General features: G+C 44.2%; 1 protein-coding gene across 1 annotated transcript in view; it reads right to left on the reverse strand.

Moving 5' to 3' along the window:
• Positions 1-16460, reverse strand: part of LOC142559251 (uncharacterized) — a 199332-nt gene that overhangs the window by 129071 nt on the left and 53801 nt on the right. The window contains exon 3 of the mRNA XM_075670878.1: positions 14643-14757. The gene's annotated coding sequence lies outside the window, so the exon portion shown is untranslated. The remainder of the gene's footprint in view (positions 1-14642; positions 14758-16460) is intronic.

A 16460-nucleotide genomic window follows, 5' to 3' on the forward strand; every position in this document is an offset into this window, starting at 1 on the left:
TACGAGCCCTGTCCAAAGTTTCTATGCAGAGTCGGACCAGTGGCCACTGGATTATCAGCGTACATATCGCGGAGTCACCTACGCAATAAGAACCATGTCGCTAAAACAACATCCATGCAAAGCACTCATAAGCGATCAGTCCACAAATCAGTTGTATTCAAACAGGCCTTCACACGCCCCACCGTTCCCGTTAGCAGTAAATTCTGTTGCAGAAAAACTCGGAGTAGATTTCACAGATCTGCAGGAAAGCGACTACGTTGAACCCATACCACCTTGGGATGAATGTGCAGTCACCTGTGATTTGTCCTTTACAGAACTTGACAAAAAGAGTTGTCCAAATGCCCTCATGCAGCAAGATTTCTTAGTCCTTGAAGACAAATATAAATCTATGGCATTTTTCACTGATGCTTCAAAGTCTGCAACTTTGGTATCATGTGCAGCCCCATGGCCCAAACTTCTCCAACTCTAAAACCTTGCATAAACATCGCAGCATCTTTACAGCGGAAGCATATGGTATTCTGATAACTGTTGAACATATAGTACAGCACAAAATACAAAAGTCTATAATATACACAGATTCTTTAAGCGTTGTCACAGCACTGCCCTGTGGCAAAACAAGCCGAAACCGTGTATTAAACATGCTCCTTAAACACATTCACGTAGCGTATAAAGAAAACCAAGCTCTTGTTGTATGCTGGGTGCCAGGCCACTCTGGGATCGCAGGCAATGAAATGGCGGACAAAAAATGCTGGACAAGCGGCTCATCGGAATACCGTTCATGTAACCAGGATACCTGGTGTGGACATGAACCCTGTGGTACGAAAGGCGCTCCGTATTCATTGGCATGCTGAATGGGACAAGGAAGTTGAAAATAAGCTCCACCTGCTTAAACCGCAGTTAACCAAATCTTTCCCACTGAAGCTTGATAGACACACCAAAGTCACACTGGCACGACTCAGAATAGGACACACTTACGGCACACACAAATACCTCTTGACTGCAACTGACCCACCGACGTGCACACGCTGAGGTGAGAACTTAACTGTCCTACATGTCCTCATTCAATGTCCTGAACTTCACCGAGAGTGAGTGGCTCAGTTTAGGGAACTTTACTCAAATCATATACCCCCCACATGCCTCAATGTTTTTATCAGAGGGTGCATTTTTAACTTTAAAAGAGTGCTTAATTATCTTGCAGAAGTTAATTTTCGAGACATCATCTCATATCCTCCTAACCATCAGATTGTGCCTCATAGGTGAGGCACAATCTGATGCAGAAAAGTAAGTCTGAGCTCTCTTTGACTTCTTGCGTAAGCAAGAATTGTACAGCAAGGGACTCAGGCTATCGGCAATAATTTACTATGTGTGCCTATAACCAAGCATTTAGGACTTTATATTTATCTTCGTATTTATTTTAACATTCATTCACTAGTATTTATAGATTTGCCTTTCGTGTAGGCCTCTATACAGCCTCTATTTTAAGTCATAGAACTAAACCCACAATTTTACTAAACCAAACCACATGTCCTGGCGCTCTTTGGCCTCGATGCCCTTGCGCCAATAAACTTCTATCATCATCACTCCCTTCTGCCGCAGCGCTGAGCTCAGCTGGCTGCCCGCGCACTCGGGGAACCACGGCAATGAGGCCGCCGATTCTTTAGCACGAGGGTGGAGAAACCGGGCATAGGAGGGCCTCATGGGGGGTTTCTCGAGGTTTCTCAGTGTACCTTCGCTGGACCTCATCGCGAATGCTCATGCCGAGAGGCAAATATACCTCCCCCCCCACTCGAACGCTTCTCTCACCACCAGGGAGTAACAGTTATGGCGGCATCTGCAAACGTGCACCCTACTTACTCCATCCCTCCTATACCACTACCGACCAATCCCACCTTGCCCTCTGTGCAATGCGTCGAAAGCAAACCTCACCCATATACTCCTGGCGTGCCCGGCATCTCCGTCTCTCGGAGAGACTAAGCACCAAAGCATGTGAATTTTTCTCCACTGTCATTTAGTTTTCCTATTTTTCTTATATGCGAAACTTGACTCTGCAGTGAAATTTACTCTTCCGGATCGAATAAAAAAATGTGGTGGCGTGCTGCTTGCTGATGACGGTTCCCTAAGATGTGTTTGTCGAAACGACATAGTGTACATGAATCGGTAAAACTGAAGTCAGTCTTGCGTGCTGTGAAAAAATTGTTCATTTGATATTTCAATGTGCCGCCTAATATTTCCACTGTCCTGTTTGATGCCGTCGTCTCTTCTATTGAAACAGTAGCATCTTCCCATAGCAAGCACAGATTAACCCTTCTTGGTGATTTTAATACACCTGGAATTTATTTGAGCGCGCACTGATATTCTCATTACCATAAAAACACAGCAAACAAATGCAGCCTGTCGTTGGACTTTGTCCTTGTGTTTCCTTCAGTGGCACAGCTTGATCACCAGTTCTTGTGGCAACGTCCTAGATTTTCGCCTCTCGATCTCCCAAGTGATATATGTCTCTCGTTCGGACATTTCCCTTGAGCGATACCGACAAATTTCACCCGCCACTAAAAGTGTGTGTCTGCCTCTGTGTGCGCCCTGAGGCAGAGCTCCTCCAGGGGCATAAATGAATGCTCTCGCTTTGCTTTCAATCGTCATGATTATGTCTGTTTATATGGTTTCTTGTCCACCACCGATTCCTCGCTGCTTACAAAGAAAACCAATGTTGATGACAAAGTAGGTCTGTTTAAGGAGCTCGTTTTGAACAGTATGGGCAAATACATTCGCCAGTACAGTCCTAAAATCTCTAAATAAACCCACTGGTTCTCATCGGCACTCATACCTGCCCTTGTCAGTTCAAACCATTTTCAAATGTCGCCGACAGAAAATATCGCCGCTGAAGGCGACGAAGGGACTACTTCAGTTTTTGAAAGAGACGGGCTTGGACAAGCGGCTGTGACACTGATTTCACGTACCACGCAAGAGTGACGGACTGTAACTGACGATGTGTGTGCTGTGCTATGTGTATGCTGTGCTCATTTCTCTCCTCCCCATCTTTCATCCCCCCCATCCCGCTCCCACGTGTAGAGTAGCACACCGGTTGAGCTAAACTGGTTAACCTCCCTGCCTTTCCTCCTCCACTTTTTCCTTCCTTCCTTCCTATAACTGCCCTAAAATATAAAAGTTGCTCGCACCGCAAATCCAGAAGTCTTGTGCCTAATGAACGGGAAGAAGAATACCGCTTCTTTCAGACTCTCTGAAAGTGCTTCTATAAGTGGGATCACGGCTCACATATTGCATTCTTGGAAAAGCGCGCTTCCTACAGGTTGGCGGAATTTTGGAAGTATACCCACAAGCGCTCTATAAAACGTCGAATTTGCTTTCGGCTGCACGACTCTATAAGATTTGAAGTCCAAGTAGTTGCGGATTCTTTTGCTGCCCATTTCTCATCCTCATATAAAACTTCGCTTTTCAAAGCTGGTGTCAGGCAGCACCACACGACGCTTTCTACATCTAGTGCTGTGTTGTTTGATGAAAAGTTTGATGAAAAATTTGATGAAAAGTCCACGAATGCTTTAAGAGCTTGAAGTCTTCTTTTTCTTGCAGCCCTGATGGCGTACCCTCTGCAATTCTGAAAGACCACTTGCACCTGTTTTGACATCTAAATTTATTAGCTCGTCGAATGCTTCCGCTTTCATTCGTATAAGGAAGACTGCTAATGTTTTTTCTATATTTAAATTTGGCTGTAAACCTATCTCTCAAATTATTGCCCGATTTCTCTGTGCTGCGTGTAAGATTATTACTGTGAAACATCTTACTGTGAACTCACTGATTCCGAACCAGCATTGATTTCATGCCGGCCGCTCCACTATCACTAATGTCGCAAGTGCCATGACACAAATCTCCGTGCCGGTATTTCAGAGGGGTGAAGTTGACACTATTTACTGTGACCTTAGCGAAGCTTTTGATGAAGTCAGTCACTCACTGCTGCTGACCAAGCTTACGCACTTTGGTGTTGACTCTTCATTTTTCAATCTCTTGCACAGTTATCTTCTCCAAAGATCATCTTAGTTAAAGTCGATGGCTAAACGTCTTCTTTTTACATGGCCAGCGTCCCTCACGGATGAGTATTAGGACAATTCATTTAAAAATTTCTCACTAATCACGTTCTTTCTACTATTCAGAATTCTTCCTTCCTTCTATAGGCCGATAGCATCAAGGTTTTTAGGGAAATTCACGCTGTTGATGATTGTCGCATCCCGCAGTCAGACCTGCTTTGTTTTTCTAAATAGTGCAAAGAACATCAGCTTGAATGCTTCTGTGACAAACGTCATGACATTCACATGCAGAACATTTCATTTTCTTCTTCTGTAGATTCTGTGACATCGTGTAAGCTCTGAGATCCAGGATCTCGGTGCACTTTTTATACACTTTTCAGTTCGCACTAAACGCGTTGCGATGTGGAGTATGTGCCCTCTTGACTCTGTTTGCACAACATCGATTGAATTCAATTCTCCTACACCATTCCGCAACTTGTACACAACCTGTCGACTCGAACATCCGTTGGACGTCTAGAATGGCATTTCTAGATCCCACAATGACATTATTGATACGGTCGAGAGAACGTTTCTAAGCATATATCATCCCCTCTTTCGTAACACGGATATTGTTCTAGCATAACTGGATTATTGTCATTACCATTACTTTACTGCTGACCTTCTGCTTCTTTGAAACTCCTTCATGGTATCCTCATGTGTCCCAAACTTGTTTCGAATGCCGCGCAAGATCACCAGAGAAAGTAGACTTTTACATGTTCCTGCATGTCGTCACCAACACTCAACCGTCCACAGAACGCACTCTTAATAACGCTTATTTTCACTATCTTGATAGTTTTCATAACTTACTATCATTGCTCTTTTGAGAGCTTTGCGCTTTTGTATCCTAGTTTCAGGATCAGGTAACAGCAGATTTCTTGAAGGATGGTGGTCAGATTGTTCTAGAAAAACTGGCCACCTGTATACGCAATGCCTCATGACCTCGAGCGTACCGGATTCTTAGAAGAACGCTAACATAATCCTAATCCATGAGAAAGGGGACGCCAAAGACTTGAAAAATTACAGACCGATCAGCTTACTGTCCATTGCCTACAAAGTATTTTCTAAGGTAATCGCAAATAGAATCACGAACACCTTTTTTGCTTCCGCCAACCAAAGGACCAGGCAGGATTCCGTAAAGGCTACTCAACAATAGACCATATTCACAGTATCAATCAGGTGATAGAGAAATGTGCAGAATATAACCAACCCTTATAATAGCTTTCATTGATTACGAGGAAGCGTTTGATTCTGTCGAAACCTCAGCAGTCATGGAGGCATCACGGAATCAGGGTGTAGACGAGCCGTATGTAAAAATACTGAAAGATATCTATAGCGGCCCCACAGCCACCGTAGTCCTCCATAAAGAAAGCAACAAAATCCCAATAAATAAAGGCGTCAGGCAGGGAGATACGATCTCTCCAATACTATTCACAGCGTGTTTACAGGAGGTATTCAGAGACCTGGATCGGGAAGAATCTGGAGAGGCAAAGCAGAAGTATGGGTCTAAAAATTACCTGGAGAAAACTAAAGTGATGTTTAACAGTCTCGGAAGTGAACAGCAGTTTACGATAGGTAGTGAAGCACTGGAAGTGGCAAGGGAATACATCTACTTAGGGCAGGTAGTGACCGCGGATCCGGATCACGAGACTGAAACAATCGGAAGAATAAGAATGGGCTGAGGTGCGTTTGGCAGGCATTCTCAGATCATGAACAGCACGTTGCCATTATCCCTCAAGAGAAAAGTGTATAACCAGCTGTGTCTTACCAGTACTCACGTACGGGGCAGAAACCTGGAGGCTTACGAAATGGGTTCTACTTAAATTGAGGACGAAGAAACGAGCTATGGAAAGAATAATGATGGGTGTAATGTTAAGGGATAAGAAAAGAGAAGATTGGGTGAGGGAACAAACGCGAGTTAATGACATCTTAATTGAAATCAAGAAAAAGAAATGGGGGGGGAGGAGGCATGGGCAGCACTTGTAGTGGCGAGGGAAGATAACCGATGGTCTTTACGGGTTACGGAGTGGATTCCAAGGGAAGGAAAGCGTATTAGGGGACGGCAGAAAGTTAGGTGGGCGGATGAGATTAAGAAGTTTGCAGGGACGACATGGCCACAATTAGTACATGACCGTGGTAGTTGGAGAAGTATGGGAGAGGCCTTTGCCTTGCAATGGGAATAACCAGGCTGATGATGATGATGATGATTATAGTTTCACTGTCGGTCTCCTCCTTTTTCTTTTTTTATTCACCTGCGCCTTGCTGTAAGCACTCTTTTTGAGGGTGGTTCTTTTTATTCATTGTTTTATTTTTTACTAATGTCATCTTGCCGACATTTTTTATGAATGCGCGCGCCAGCACTTAGATCTCATGGCGGTTCCTGGGCACATTTATTTATTTATTTATTTATTTATTTATTTATTTATTTATTTATTTATTTATTTATTTATTTATTTATTGTGGTATTATCCAAGGTCTGAGGTGACGTGTCGGGGCATTGGCAGGCTAACGTCTACAGGTCCGTGATTCCACGCTAAAAGCTTTCACTAGGAGGCGACATCAACACTGGACTTCCACTAGCCGCGTTCGTTTCTGTTCTCCCTATTGCAAGGTTGCGAAGCGGGTGCATATGATACGAGTACTTTCGTCATGGCTTCTCGTGTGGCATTTCTGTTGCGGAAGCAGCTCCTGTAAGATGAAAAATTTACCTACGTCACTCTCTCCCCGAGGTTTACGTTATCGTCCAGCAGCTCAAATTATTCAGATATATTTTCCACAAGGAAAAACATGGACAAAGCGTGACCCTCGCTCAAACTAGCGCATGGTAACTATAACTACGGTTTAGAATTTTTCAGTATGCTATACTTAGCAGCTATTCTGCACGTGCCTCGACTGACAGGGTGGCTGTGATTACACATTGAACCTTGAACCGATGTTCTACGCGGCAAATCTGGGTGGCGAGATTGAATTTATAGGCGAGCGGCAAACCTACACATTTCTTGCTTACACAAGACATCAACTCATTTTTTTGATGCTGCCACCACTGCAGCATGTATTCGCATGATGTGAGCCTCTCACAGATGTAGCAACACAACGAAGGGTCCCTTCATTTCCAGCAACACCAATAGCGTTTATGCTGACGTCGCTACACGAGTAGATTGGTACAAACTTCTACTTGTAACATGAGAGAAAAGTTTTATGCATGCACATTCTCTTTTCTCCGCAGCGGCTCAGTCGTCCAGTGTTCAAAAGTAGATTTTAATTATTGAACTGTAGTTACGGCTGCAGACTTCTCTTCGGACTCTGCTACAGGAACGCAGCGACACACGATAATTAGTTGAAGCTGTGGCGGGTTCCCAGAAACAAACGTAAGTTAGAATGAGGTAATTTGTTTTTTGAACGCCTGCACGAAAATTTGTTTGGTGTTGAAAAGTTAAGCAAGCATTGCTTAGGGCCCACGACAACGCATGCGCACTCGTTATGCGCGCAGCGTGATAAATGAAAGCATTTATGCTTCACTCTATGACACGCAAGCAGGTGGTTGTACAGTGATTTGCTAACGGTACAGAGAAAGTCAAATATTTACGAAAAGTGTTATGTCCTGCAATGCTGAAGCACCAAGCATAATTGCTCGCACTTTTATACAACCCTGAAGTTGCTTAAGGAGAGCGTCATTGCAAGAAATTAGAACTATATTTAGAGAAATTACGTTTTTGGTTTGGAGTATCGAAGATTCCACAGCGTGTCGTCTAGTCCGTTTATAACGTCCTTGAGATGTATTTTTCACGTTTTACGTATTGCGTTATTCTCTACCCGCATATCGAGCATCATTCCTATGGGCATCTATAATCTCTCTTTGTTTTATTTACTTTATGTGCCCTTTCCGTAAGTAATCCTCACAATTCCTCACAATTCTCCGTTCACTTTCTCCGTCCAGCCTTCCTTTCCCTTCGTTCTGCGTTTACAGAGAGCAACCAATAATGAGAAAGGCAGGAAAAGAAGAGAACGAGCAAAAAGAAAGTATATGCGATATTACACGGCACACGCACATAGCGAGTATCGCACCTGTGGACTTATCCCTTGGCCGGAAAGCCAGGAGAACAAAATCAGAGGTTGGCCATAAGAAAGGTCATCGCAACACAGCTTCTATCTCTCACTGTGCCAGCAAATGAAGACGCAGAGCGAGAGTCGAGCTGCAAGGCAAGAAAGGATAAACACAGACGCTTGACCAGACGGCTGTTCCGAAGCACTGTCTGGCTCCGTCCCGGTGGGAGCGTAAAGGATTCAGGTAATTGGGTCTGATAGCCATAGGGACCCGTACCTGGAACTTCGACACGAAACACCCTTGTGAAGTTTGCGAAGAGAATGGGAGACCACAATAGGAAGCATAGACCGAAAATATGGAATATGAAATATGAGACTAGGCAAATTGAGAATGTCGTATAGTGGCGCATTACCGCGGCGACACGCGAAGTTCGACAGATACCACTGAATCCAAGGCTCACCTTGGCGCGATTTATAGCCACCTTTCGGCCGACCACGAGAGATGAAAACTTCCGTCTTCGATAGCTTTTTCGTTTAGCTTTCGAGCATGCATAAATAAACCTTAATGCTATCCACGACGCCGTTCTATAACGTTATAGGCGTCGCTGTGCGCGTAAAAAAACTTTGCTGATTGCACACACCTTCATTTTAGTACTTGCATTGAATTCCCACTTAATATAAACTCGTGCTTGAACGTCTGCTATCCGTGTTTATGAAAAACTGAACAAAGTGCCGCTTCTGACATTATCTAGTACAAAATCAAGTCTATACAGGTCATTCTATAGACGCAAAAAGCAAGCAAAGAAAACAAACTGTAATGTCCTTGTTTTCCATAAACAGCCACACAGGCTGGTCTAGGATGCACGCAGACGCGACATTAACTGGTGTGTAGTATTAGTATACAGATATATTAAATCATCAAATTGGCACTAGCAGTTGTCGTATACGTGAACCGTTGACCTAACTGTCCCCATGGCTTCGCTGCTCCTACTCAAACATTTATCGTTCAGCAAACGTAAAAATTTCACCTTGATGCTTTAGATTCGTCGTGAAACGTTAGTCGCGAAACACATTCTACACTACAGCCACAGTATACGCTATGAGGTGTGCAGCACAAAACGGGACACATTACTAAACATGTTTCGATGTGGGCATGGCGTCGACGATCCGCATCCCGGACGCGCAACCTCTGCGTCATGCTCAAATCAAAACATATTTGGTAATAGGCGCCCTCATTTGATCAAAAACGCTCAGCTGATGTGTACATCAGTCGGTACGAAAGCAATGCCTTCTTGATTTCGCTTTCCTTGATACCTTAGTTCTCGATGCTTTGTATTCCTTAATCTTGGATACCATGCCTGCAACACTGAAAAGAGGTGTTCATCAGTAAACAAAGGAACCTTCGCGACACCTGAAAAACGAGCTTTTTCGCCATAAGACCATGCTAGAGGCAAAGCTAACCAGCGGCTTTATGAACTCTTGGGCGGGACGACAACCAGTCTGCCAGGACACTCAATCTCTCAGGTATTCCAGGAATGCAATAAAGGCCGCAACTAACATTATTTTCGTGAAGTACAAAAATATAGGAATTCTGTTCCTGAGTTACTTGCAACCAAATATCAAGCCAGCATCTCGTACTGCAACGAGAACCAACACACCGCGATGTGGGACATACGACTTCAGTGCTGTACGAGAATCGAGCAGCATAAGAACAACGATGCGCCTGCCGCATTCAGGATGGAATCTTCTGAGTCATTCCGGTAATGTGAATGTCCCAGTAATGTCCCACAAGAACATCGTTTGGCGCATACACAGCGTCTTCCATAGCACTTCAATTTATTAAAATTTTAAGTTGCAACCCTTCAGGAAAAATCACACAGGCACGTGCACTCATTCTTTACAGCTTTCGAATGCGTGAAGAAAAGCACTAGTACAAAAAAGATAGCTAACAAAAGAAAAGAACAGTGTCATCCTGTTTGGTTGTATAAGCTCTCTCAAAACAATCACCAGAAAGTCTAAAAATAACTTGTCAGCTCATGTTGCAGGAGTTGTATACAGGAGTTGTCTACAGGTGCACTCCTACACCGATAGGCAAATGAAATGATTGTCCAAAGTGAAAGTGTGTTTACCTGCTAGAAACTTTTTCCAGACCAAGAATTTACAACGTTAAAATTGTAACTCGCGCAGTGTGCAAGAGAAAAAGAATACCTGTTCCTGCGGCCCACGACATTCCAGTTGGGGGGGGGGGGGGGGGGGAGGGAAACGCCCAAAGTACATCAGTGCAACACTTATCGCTTCAAAATAAGGCACATACATTACTGCAACAAGGAATGAAGCTCGTAGCGTTTCTGTGGAATCAATTTCATTATAATTTAAACGTTGCCAGTTGTAGTCACATGGTCTCACAAATGTTTGGTGGCGACAGCGGTGCCATGCGCCTACCAAAGCATTGTTCATCCCGGCGACTCTTCTCTAGTCGCTAATAACATCCATAGCGTGACGCTTAAGCTGTTGTCATTCTCCGAACATTCCTCGCAAAATGCAGTCACTCGCACACACCACAGACAATTTCGCCGTTAATGTCGCGAGATGAGAAATATAATTTACCTTTGTATTTTTCACCGCTGGACTCGTCGCATTCATGCCTTTTAATGTAAATGCAATATTAGAAGTAAAATAAGAAACAGGAGAAAGCACGGTTTCCCCACATCAATCTCCATCTCGGTCATAACATGAATATTATTTCAATCTACGCGCATGTTCCCACCTGGCGTTATGGAAGGTAATGTATAGTGGTAATAAGAAAATGTATACAGGATGCCCCAGCTAACGTTTTACAGAGTTTAAAGATATGCGAAAATGCCACGTGGTTAGAGAGAACGAAGGTAACGTTTCTTTTTTACCGTCGCTTGGAGATACGTTAATTATTTTTTCATTCCACCTAGTTAGATAAATAATCCTAGTTAACTAATCAACTTCTCAAGTATTCTAATTAGATGAAAAGTGTGAATGACAAAATTGCGGAATAACGTAAAGAACTCCCAATGCAGCTTTCTGTTGCTCAATACGCGCTACATAAAGGTGTTTTTGCGAGCGTGAAAGAAGCCCGCGAATAGACGAAAAGTGCCTCGAGCGGCAAGTCGTGCAGAAATTTTGCGTGCTTTTGCGGGCTTCTTTCAGGCTCGGGAACACTTTTATGTAGCACGTATTGAGCAACAGAAAGCTGTATCGGGGAGTTTTTCATGTCGCTCTACAATTTTATCATTGATACATTTTGTGTAATTATACTATTTGTGAAGTCGCTTAATAAATTAAGACTAATTATACAGTTAGGTGGGAAAAAAATAGATAAGCTCAGCATCACCAAGCAAGGCAAACAATATTACGTTGGTTTTGTCCAGCTACTTGGCATCTGCATATTTTCAAAATCCGGCTAAAGTTAGCTGGGACACCATGCATATGGCTAGTGTGTAATTTGCATACATGCTTTATAAAAAGACATATGTGGCTCCTGTTGCTTCACCACTGGTTAGAGCATGCTTAAGGACACCATGCAGTTCTTGAGAAGCCCGTCTACCACCCGAGCCTCGATGACACTTTCAATTTAGGGAGCCGTGTCGCTCAATTTAGCGCGGTGGCCGACTAGGCCCTGGCTTTTACGAAATGCCCCCCGCGACGAATTGAACCCACGTCTTTCGGCGTACTCGCGAAAGTCTCCACTCTCTACATGTAGAGGTAGACCTCTTCGCTGTGCTTACTCGAGGGCCTACAGAATAGAGTTGGAGTTTACGAGGCGTGTTGACCTCATTCGTTCTGGGTGAGTGTCGAAATATCCAATTTTGGGCGCAACTATCTTTGTGGGCGTCAGATGGTTCAAAGGCGCTTACGAAATCGCCCCCCGGCGCTCCGTAATTCCTGTAGCTGCAGTATAAAATACGTGATAACTTAGCTTTACGCGAAAGGCACAGGCGAAGTTAAAGACGTACGGTACGCGAAGTCGAGGGTGGCAGTCCTATATGCATAACTTAGCGCTGTCAGTAACTAATCACACGAGTAGTTTTAATGAAAGCATTCAGAAGAAATCCTGCCAATCGAAATAGCGCGTCGAAGGGAAACAATGATAATGAGAGCACAGTCATTTAAAATCGAAAAAAAAGTAAGCGATTAGCCTTGCACGTAGACGTTACTAAGTGGTGGATGTATTTAGAATATTTAAGCACTCGCTGGCTGTCGTGTTTCCAACAGTGGCCTGCAGATTGTTGACCGAGGAGGCTGTTCCCTCTGTTCGACCACTTCAACCTTCTGTTTCGTAAATCAAGCACATTCCCGCCTTTGCAAATTTATAAGAAAGAGCGTTTTCTAAATGTCCTTATTCTGAATTTGAAACTTACTGCTTATAGTCAGGCAAATGGTAGCCACTATATAAGCAATACGGCGAACCGTACAATAATAGTCCACGGGCAGGCTGGCCAACGTTTCCATAGAGGGGACGAAATGTAGCCTTTATCGAGAAGTGGCCCTATAGTGCAATTATTATTATTATGGTAACGCGATATTGCAATCTGGTGCCGCATGTTACCCCGCACGAAAAGCAAGCTTTCTGAGATGCTGTAAGAATTACGGGTTGTTTTGTATGTAGAAGGGTTATTAGCGACTGCTGTGCGCCGCGCACTCATAAATCTATGCTCAACAAAGCATGACAATTGAATTAGCGTTGATTGGCACTTTGATGCTTGCCATTCAGGCCACGCTGCGACAGCGAAAATCATGAATCCACAGGGCGCTGTCTGCCCGCCGCTAGGTGACGGGTCCAGAACTTCAAATCGAGGGGTGCTGCTCTGCGTTTCTTGCTGCCTCCCAGTTACGGCTTCGCGCGCTCTGATAGTCGAAATTCGTTGAGCCACAGTTCCGCAGGGAAATCAGAATTTTTTTTTCAGATCGCAAAGCTAAAACGGCATGTACGGAGAGCTCGCTTCGATTTCCGAAATACAATGAGCCCACTGAAACTAAACGTCCATACGTTAATGACTGAATATTTGTTAATTAGCGACTAATTGCCACATATTGGCCGTCACCTCGTGGTCCGCACCACTGAAGGCATGCCTCCGAAAGAACTGCCTTGTAACTCGAAACGGCTATTTTTAACTATTACCTAAAGTCTTGTAGAAATACCCGGTACAAAGTTCAAATTAAAGATCAAAGCATTGATAAATTGCTGTGCAACTGAAACGGGAAGTAAACAGTTATGTGAAAGGTCGCGGTTGAATTTTTGTTTACTTGTTAACCACGGTTACTGCTGCCTAGTTCGCGACGACACAGTGTCTACTATTGCGAAGGGCGACCATCGCCGACTCTCTGCTTTTGCCGAGAACTAGCGTCTGCGTGAAGAGCGAGATAATGCAGCAGATTACCCAGAAAATGTGACAATGTACTCGACGAACTTGCGACTCATGGCAAAGAGTGCGACACAGCACCTGGTAATTGCTAACTAGTGGGAATACAAAAAATTCAAGAGAAATTAATTTTAGTGCGACACACCGCGCTTACATAAATAATATAAATAGAGGAAAAAATCTACTATACCTCACTGAGCAATAATACCTAACGTCGGTCGTTTTCGCAATCACTTCATTTAAACCCGAGAACCGACTGATAGGACCAACTGGGACAACGAAAACGAGAAACGTATTCAATCGGGCTGGTTCGGCACGTCGAGCAATGCAAATGCATTGCGAATCTACTTTGAGAATCTATGATATCGGCACGTGAACCCGGCGGACGTAAATATACAAAAAGGAGACTACGAATGAAACTAAGGAAACCCGGACAGGGGACTATTTTGTGTGGCGTATACGCTGGTCTGCTTGCTGATCTCCATCCAGTCTGCTTTTTCGGCACGAAGTTGGGGAATTCGTCTTCAGAAATTGCTACACACGACCTCTCATTTCCAAAACTTCCCAAATGAGTTGGTTGCGATAGGGCACGAAGATAAATTATAGGGGACAGGTTGGACTCTAAAGAAGAGTAGGACATACACGAAAGTTGACTCGATACGTTTCTCTCCGTTTTTTTTTTTTCGTGTCTAATACCTGGCTTCAGTTCCAAACGAGAGAGCTTCCTTTGTCTACACTTGCACACTCGCGATGACTGGAAAGATGATCTTCCTATAAAGCCAACAATTCCCGCTTAAAGAAAATTTTATGTTCCCTTTTATTGAAACCAGAAGAGGCGGCGCGAAATGCGACACACGTCGGGTAATGAGAACATGTCAATGCTCCTTGCATACTTGGCCGCGGATGATTTCCCATCTCTCGAGTTGAGTCGGTCCAAGACGACCAGGGTAGCCGCGGGCAGAAGCGAGCTCAATCAGTGACAGCAAGCATGCAATCACCTTGTTTCGTAAGCCAAAATCAACTCGTCCTTGATTTATTTTTTTTTTCTTCCCCGTGCATGCCTGAGGCGGCTGCGCTTCTTCCCGAGGTTGCATGAGAAGTAGAAAGTGCTGCCATATGCCACGCTCACCTTAGGCGGATGATCGAAGTGTTCATCGTACCGGCGGGACCTTTGACTTTTGGCAACTTCAGCAACCAGTGGAGTTCGACAATGAGGTCGCTCGTTTCCCTAGTCGCGACCATCCCTGCACATAACAAATATTTGGACTCATTTAGTAATGTGATAAATTGTCCATTTGAATCTACTGAGCTCCCAAAGTACAATTTAGCAACATCATGCTTTATCTCGGTCCACATTAACATTTTACACGCCGCGACGGCTCAGCGCCTATGGCGCCGCGCCGCTAAGCACGATGTCACGGGTTCGACATCCGCCCACGGAGGCAGCATTTCAACGGTGGTGAAATGTAAAAGCCCTCCTGTAGCCTCCATTGAGTGCAGATTCGAGAACAAAAAAAATGGCCTCCGATGCACACTGCGAAGGTGGTTGGGCAGCGAAGCTGTAAGCGACAACTAGACCGAGCACACATTGCGACGTAGGCTGAAATTATTCCCAAGCACTTTATCTAATTATTAGCCTGAGACGTTTCGACGGCCTGCAATTTAGCTTGCGCCGCTACTTCGTGCACCTACAAAGAGTGCACCAGATAGAAATTCGCCACGCCTCGTTTCCGCTATGCTCTTCGGGAGTACTCACTATATGTTGCCTTCCCATAGCACTGTCACTACACACAATTGCTAGGCAGGTTCTTGTTTTACGTACGAAAGTGTAGTTACGTCACTCCCTACTTCGTATACTACTGTCAAACTGCCCTAGCCGAGGCAGCTTGCGCAACAGTAATCTTTACCGGGGAGAGTACGCGGGGAGCGCGACGTGCTTCACATTGCATGTAAGCGCAGGAGCGCCTTTTTATCAATTATGTGGTTCGGATGCTTGTTCTGAGCGTTTTCTTTAATGAAAGGTACCCTGTTCTGTATGTTGTACGCCTGATTCCAAAGAATGTATGCACTGTCTGCCTCACTTTGCTGAGGCCCTGTAGCCTCTGCCTCACGGGTTAGGAGGATTTGCATTTTAGGGTATGAGCCATAGGTAATGATAGTTCTCTGTCGAGGTTGCGCCACGATGAAAACCAGGGATCCTAGCCGTAGACGGCTACGCTGTAATATTGCACAGTCCCCTGCTATACACGCCTCATAATCACATCCAGGTCTAGGCACGTAAAAGTATTATTTTTGAACATCTTGGGAATTAGGGATCCTCCGCAGACCATGAATTTCAGAGTAGTCGCGCAGTAAACGGGCTGCACTGTAGCACGCTGCAAAAAAAAAAAAAAAAAAAAAACATTGCGCACAAAGAGACGGGAAACCAGAGATTCCACAACGCCATTGGATAACATAAAATGCTTAATGATATAGTGCAAAGCAACGCGCAGTTTCCACATAATCCCAAATCTAGCAATTTTAAAAGGCTGAACCCTCTGAGTCAAATGAATGCATTATGCATATCCCTTCTCGCCATGACCCTTCCTTGGAGGCTATCTTTGTATTTATCCTCATGTCGGTTTATTGCGTTTTGTCGATATGAGGTACGTTATTCATTTCTTTAATTTTTATTTATTTGAAATGCTTTCACTGGCACTGTATATTACATCGCTCATCTTGACGGCCATAAGTTATACTACCTGAGTTGCTTGGTGCAAACGTATGCATTCGAAATGAATCTCCCAGAGGACACCAGTTTCCAGATATTTACCAAAACGTGGGACGAAACACATGGGCGTTCCAGATTATATTGTGCTTCATTCAATGCATCAAAGAGAATCTTGTTTAAAACTCAGGTGGAACAACAGTGAATATTTACGGCGAGTTTAATGGCAGATATCTCCAA

Source organism: Dermacentor variabilis, chromosome 10, assembly GCF_050947875.1.
Source record: "Dermacentor variabilis isolate Ectoservices chromosome 10, ASM5094787v1, whole genome shotgun sequence".
Classification (NCBI taxonomy): Eukaryota; Metazoa; Arthropoda; class Arachnida; order Ixodida; family Ixodidae; genus Dermacentor; species Dermacentor variabilis.